We start from the raw sequence: 7,146 nt of genomic DNA, 5'->3' as shown, positions 1-7,146 counted from the left end.
TCATTTAAACAATGTGGAATTGTTTCACAACTCATGCCACCAAGAACACCACAACGTAATGGTGTTCCGAACGTCGTAACAACACTTTACTAGATATGGTGCGATATATGATGTCTCTTACGGATTTACCACTATCATTTTGGGGTTGTGCATTACAGACACCCGCATTAACGTTAAATAGGGCACCGTCTAAATCCGTTGAGACGACACCGTATGAACTGTGGTTTAGCAGGAAACCTAAGCTACCGTTTCTTAAAATTTGGGGTTGCGACACTTATGTCAAAAGGCTTCAGCCTGATAAGATTGAGGCCAAATCGGAGAAGTGCGTCTTCATAGGATACCCTAAGGAAACAATTGGGTACACCTTCCACCATAGATCCTAAGGCAAGATCTTTGTTGCTGAGAATGGGTCCTTTCTAGAGAAAGAGTTTCTCTTGAAAGAAGTGAGTGGGAGGAAAGTAGAACTTGATGGGGTAACTGTACCTCCTCTCGAATTGGAAAGTAGCACATCAGAGAAAATCATTCCCGTGATGCCTACATCAACTAGAGAGGAAGCTAATGATGATTATCATGAAACTTCAGATCAAGTTACTACTGATTTCGTAGGTCGACCAGAGCACGACCGCAACAGAGTGGTATGGTAATCCTGTCCTAGAAGTCATGATACTAGACCAAGGCGAACCTACGAACTATGAAGAAGCTATGATGAGACCAGATTCCAACAGATGGCTTGAGGCCATGAAATATGAGATATGATCCATGTATGAGAACAAAGTGTGGACTTTGGTGGACTTGCTCGATGATCGGCAAACCATAGAGAATAAATGGATCTTCAAGAAGAAGACTGACACTGATGGTAATGTTACTGTCTACAAAGCTCGACTTGTCGTGAAACGTTTTCGAAAAGTTTAAGCGGTTGACTATGATGAGACTTTCTCACCCGTAGCGATGCTTAAGTCCGTCCGAATCGTATTAGCAATTGCCCCATTTTATGATTATGAAATCTGGCAAATGGACGTCAAAACTGCATTCCTAAATGGATTTCTTAAAGAATAGTTGTATATGATGCAACCAGAAGGTTTTGTCAATCCTAAAGGTGCTAAAAAGTGTGCAAGCTCGAGCGATCCATCAATGGACCGGTGCAAGCATCTCGGAGTTGGAATATACACTTTGATGAGGTGATCAAAGCATATGGTTTTATACAGACTTTTAGTGAAGCCTGTATTTACAAGAAAGTGAGTGGGAGCGCTGTAGCATTTCTGATATTATATGTAGATGACATATTGTTGATTGGAAATGATATAGAATTTTTGGATAGCATAAAAGTATACTTGAATAAGAGTTTTTCAATGAAAGACCTTACATATTGGGCATCAAGATCTGTAGAGATGGATCAAGACGCTTGATAAGATTTTCAAGGAGTACAAACCTTGACAAGATTTTAAAGGAGTTCAAAATGGATCAGTCAAAGAAAGAGTCCTTGCTTGTATTGTAAGGTGTGAAGTTGAGTAAAGACTAAAAAACCCAACCATGGTAGAAGATAAAGAGATAATGAAAGTCATTCCCTATGCCTCAGTCATAGGTTCTATAAAGTATGCCATGTTGTGTACCAAACCTGTTGTGTACCTTGCCATGAGTTTGGCAAGGGTGTACAACGGTCAAAATTATCCTTAGTTACCTTAAAGAGGACTAAGGAAATGTTTCTCGGTTATGGAGGTGATAAAGAGTTCGTCGTAAAGAGTTACGTCGATGCAAGCTTTGACACTGATCTAGATGACTCTAAGTCTCAATCTAGATACGTATTGAACATGGGAGCAATTAGCTAGAGTAGCTCCATGCAGAGCATTGTAGACATAGAAATATGAAAAATGCAAACGGATCTGAATGTGGCAGACTCGTTGACTAAACTTCTCTCACAAGCAGAACATGATCACACCTTAGTACTCTTTGGGTGTTAATCACATGGCGATGTGAACTAGATTATTGACTCTAGTGCAAGTGGGAGACTGAAGGAAATATGCCCTAGAGGCAATAATAAGGTTTTTATTTTATATTCCCTTATTTCATGATAAATGTTTGTTATTCGTGCTAGAATTGTATTAACGAGAAACTTGACACATGTGTGGATACATAGACAAAAACATTGTGTCCCTAGTGAGCCTCTACAAGACTAGCTCGTTAATCAAAGATGGTTAAGTTTCCTAACCATAGACATGTGTTGTCATTTGATGAACGGGATCACATCATTAGGAGAATGATGTGATGGACAAGACCCATTCATTAGCATAGCTTATTGACCGTTTAGTTTTTCTGCTATTGCTTTCTTCATGTCAAATACATATTCCTTCGACTATGAGATTATGAAACTCCCGGATACCGGAGGAATTCCTTGTGTGCTATCAAATGTCACAACATAACTGGATGATTATAAAGATGCTCTACAGGTATCTCCGAAGGTGTTTGTTGGGTTGGCATAGATCGAGATTAGGATTTGTCAATCTGAGTATCAGAGAGGTATCTCTGGGCCCTCTCGGTAATACACATCATAAGAAGCCTTGCAAGCAAAGTGACTAATGAGTTAGTTGCAAGATGATGTATTATGGAACGAGTAAAGAGACTTGCTGGTAACGATATTGAACTAGGTATGAAGATACTAACGATCGAATCTCAGGCAAGTAATGTACTGATGGACAAAGGGAATAACGTATGTTGTCATAATGGTTCGATCGATAAAGATCTTTGTAGAAAATGCGGGAGCCAATATGAGCATCCAGGTTCCACTATTGGGTATTGACCGGAGAGGTGTCTTGGTCATGTCTACATAGTTCTCGAACCCGTAGGGTCCGCACGTTTAACTTCGATGACGATATAGTATTATATGAGTTATGTGATTTGGTGACTAAATGTTCATTAGTACACGTCGGTGCTATACACACGGTTTTTAACCCCTTTCCGTGACAACATTTGGAACCATCGCCAAGTGAGTGTGGGCAACGGGGGGTCCTTCCCACATGACCCAGAAATCGTCGGGGATATGGAGAAATGATCCAGAGGCCTTGCAAAATGTAATCGTGTGTGATGCAGCACACACTAAATTCTTTTGCACGTGTGAGATCGGTGATTAAAGGTTTCTAATGACACAGTGAAACCAAATGGTGTGTCATAATGAACCGTTTGGGAAACAGTATGTAAGGCACACAGGCCAACAAATGAACTGTGTGCTACATGTGCCCCATCACACACGAGTTTTCTGCGGAACCCATCTGTCATGCAAGACTCCATCGCACACGTTCCCCAACATTTTATCGCCTGCGATAATGTTCTATCACAAACGGTTCAGGAGCCCCTTCGCACACATACAAGTGTTGCAGACTGTTTGTGATTTGTTGTGTATCATCGACGGTTGCGGCAAGAGTGACGTGTGCTTTTTGTTTGAGATCCCACACTTTTCCTCAAAAAATTATGACTGGGATTGTATTTTACATTGGGCATTGTTTACTCCGAGTTCTCGTGTGTGATAACTTGATATCACAAACGGTTCCGGAGAGCCTACGCACACGTAGTAGCGCTGCAAATCGTTTGCAATCCGCTGTGTATCACCGACGGTTCCGCTACGATTGACGTATGTTTCCGATGTGGGTCGCACACACTCATTTAGTTGAACCGTGTGCGGAGTAATTGCCAGGTTAAAACAAAAATATCCCATTTTGAGTCAGCATGCAAAAAAGTAAATTTGCCACAATATTCAATTGAACAAATAAACAAAAATGCCCCATTTTGAATCGGTACGCGAAAAGCAAATTCGCCACAATATTCAATTGAACAAATAAACAAAAATATCCCATCTGGAATCGGCACGCAAAAAGAAAATTTGCCACAATATTCAATTGAAAAAATAGTGTCCACAGGAAGAACATTCATCATATTTCGCAACAATTGCAATTGAAGATATGTTAGCTAAATTCCAATGATTTGTCCACACATATATTCATTACATAATTAATCAGAGTGTATGAAATACGATGACCTCATCAGATGGAAAACAATGGATCCATGCATATACGTTTAGCTGCTAACTCTTACTCAATGTTTCAGGAGAAGGCATGCTGAAATCTTCATTATCACTAGTAGGATTGATGTAGTGATTCAGGAAGAAGCCGCTGATAAATCTCGGAACCATCAGCAATTCATGAGCCGGGAGCGGTTCAGGGGTCCTCGATTCTAAGATGAGATGCAGTATTTTTAAGATCAGAATGTGCCATATGAGTGGAGTAGAATATATTAATTAAGATACACCTACTGGTACTAATTCGCGAGGATCGTCACAACTATCAGCAGATTTGCAGATGGAGATCATGTGTCTGCAAACATAGTACCCACAAAGGTTGGTCCCTGCTTCTTGCTAAGGACACTGAATTTTTTTGTACAGAATTAGTCATGTATTTGTCCTGTTAGGAACAACCTAACCGGTGTTAGATGTATTATTTTTTCTTTGGACAAAATAGAAAGAGGTTTATTTAGAAGCTTGAACATTTGACTAGCGTAAGAAAAGGTATTTGCAGACTGTTGGATAATTTTTCCGAAAATAACGGATTTTGGTATGTTACTGGAGAAACGATCTCGTGACGCAGAGGTGGTTCCCTCTTGAACATGTTCCCTGGTTCAGTTTTCCACAATGCAAGCACACTGCAAATGAAGATGAATTTTGACAACATCAATTATTGAACCAAACATGAATGCAAATTAATTTCAACATCATGGAATTCAATAGCTATCCATGAATTGTCGAAACTCACATTGATGGAACCAACATCGTGCCGGAAATGATCTTTGTTGTAGTGGACTAGTAAACCATGAAGACCTGCTAACATTTGATCCATGCAATATTAACTCGCGGCAACTGGAGTTGCACTCATCAAAGTATTCGCCAACAAGAAATGGCTGGCCATGGATGTAATTGCGTGCTTCAAGTAAGTTTGCTTTACTTTTAGCAAGCAACAAACTTACTTCATCATCCATGCCGTCAGAAATAATATTACTCCCCGATTCGAACAACCTGCTGTTAATTGGTTCTGGGCGATGATTGCTTTAAGCAAGAGGCAATCGTTCTCTTTCCTCTTCACTCTCCCGCCGCGCTTCTTCATGTGTGTAACCTTTTTGGCCACTTCCTTCTTAGTACTTGAAGCATTTCTGGCAGAACGTCTGGTTGGTTGCAACGTAGACTACTGAGCAGACAGTGAATCTCTGATGAACTGCTTAGCACATGGTTTATCTATGCCGGACCGCTGAGCTGGCGGTGCTGCTGTGACAGACTGATGGGCTGTAGGAGCAGAGGCATCAGACTGCTGACCATGCGTTAAAGCTACGTCGGGTTTCTGCGCAGGCAGTGCCAACTTGTCGGTGTGCTGAGTAGGCCGTGCCAATGCGTTGGTTTGCTGAGCAGGAAGTGCTGACGCATTGGTATGCTTATCACACAACTGCGGACCGATGGACTGATGAGGAGTCGGTTCTGGACCTACAGACTGCTTAGAAGGCGGTTCCGAAGCATCAGACTACTTAGCAGTCCGTTCCACCAGGTTGGTCGTCTGAGCATGTGCTGCAGTTGGGTCTCCCCCCGCTGCTTCAGCGGCCAACATCTGAACCAGTGGTGCATCTTCAGCAGTTGTAGGCCTTGCCACTGACTGCTTTGCGATGGAGGATGACATGGCCTGTACGCCACAAAGTCGGCCCGACTGATCATAGGTTAATGCATTAGCCGTCGGATTATGAGTATTAAGTTCTTTGGGGGAAGCACACGAGAGCTGCCATGGAAAGGATAGCGTCACAGGTTGAGGGGTGACATTGGTTTCTCTTGGTGGGGCTTCAGGGATCTCATCTATGAACTCTATTTCCTTTCGTGGCCACTGGATGTGATGTAACAATGTTTCTCCCAAGGTCTTTTTCTCATCAAAGTTTCCTAGGACACTCTTCAGGGCAAATTCATTGAATCCAGGCTTTACTTTAGCCACGTAGCACTTCACACAACCCGGCTTCAATGGCACATTGTCCAACAAGAGTCCATCTTCCATGAAGGGTGGGCAAACTAGGCTGCACATATTAATGTACCTTCATAATGTGTAAGCACGCCTTTTAGTATGTCTTTCATTCCAGATAGATCATACATAGCATCATCACAAGCAGCTGCAGTCTCAGTGTCGCTGGGGTCAGCTGATGCACAACTACTCTTGTGCGGTGTTGTCGCGCAATAAGCAACATCCTCCATGTCCGCCTCCCCTCCCATCTGCTGGTTATCTGTCAGTGCTAGAGTCTTCCCAATCATCATTGACTCCTCAATATCGTTTCGAACAGCCGAATACATTTCCTTCCTCAACCTTTCAAACAATCCATTCTGCTTCATTTCACTCCTCACTTTTTTCATGCTGAGCCTCTCTTCTTTGCTGAGTGTGAAAGCCCTCTTGTGCGGGACATTAACACCTATACCCCTTGCACGGCCAGGGTGCTCTCTTGTTTCCAGAGCAACGGACAGAATGCCACATGGCCCTGAGTTCCTGTAGAACCTTCTAGGGATCTTGGAAGCCCCTAACATCACTTGATATAGCTCTTCGTCATGTGAGTTTTTAAAGTAATAAGTTCCGTCATCACGCCTCCTTGCACGTGCCCGCAAGTATCTCTGGCGCGTTCGCCCCTGATTTCACTAAAGGCCGGTTTCCCACTCGCCGCTACTGCTTCTTTGTCCTCCTGGTCCCATATCGGTTTCATGCCATAGTATCCTGCCACACCCATACCATGGAGGTGTGTGTTCTTCTTCTCAAGTTCCGATTGCATGAAACTCTTCTAAGCAAACTCTTTAGTTGCCCTGACCCTTTTGAATTCTGCCCAGTCTGCCTTTGTAATTTGGGGGTATAAGGGGATTGGGTCCTTGCCTTCACTCAAGTACTTCTTGTACAACACGTGCTTCCAGTTTCTCCAAGCATCCCTAGCCTTCTTCAGTGCAGCGTGTTCCTCCTGCTTTCTCCACTGCTCTGGAGCGTTGAAGTGATCCATGATCTCCTGGACTATCCGTCACCGTGTTTCTGTGCCAGCCTTCCGAAACCCCGGCAGATTAATGTTGAGCCTTGCCCTGCCAACAAATCCACACACACTCCT

The sequence above is a fragment of the Triticum aestivum genome, chromosome 7B (assembly GCF_018294505.1).
Source record: "Triticum aestivum cultivar Chinese Spring chromosome 7B, IWGSC CS RefSeq v2.1, whole genome shotgun sequence".
In the NCBI taxonomy this organism is placed as follows: Eukaryota; Viridiplantae; Streptophyta; class Magnoliopsida; order Poales; family Poaceae; genus Triticum; species Triticum aestivum.
The sequence above is the reverse complement of the archived record's forward strand: the minus strand, read 5'-3'. Positions refer to the sequence as shown.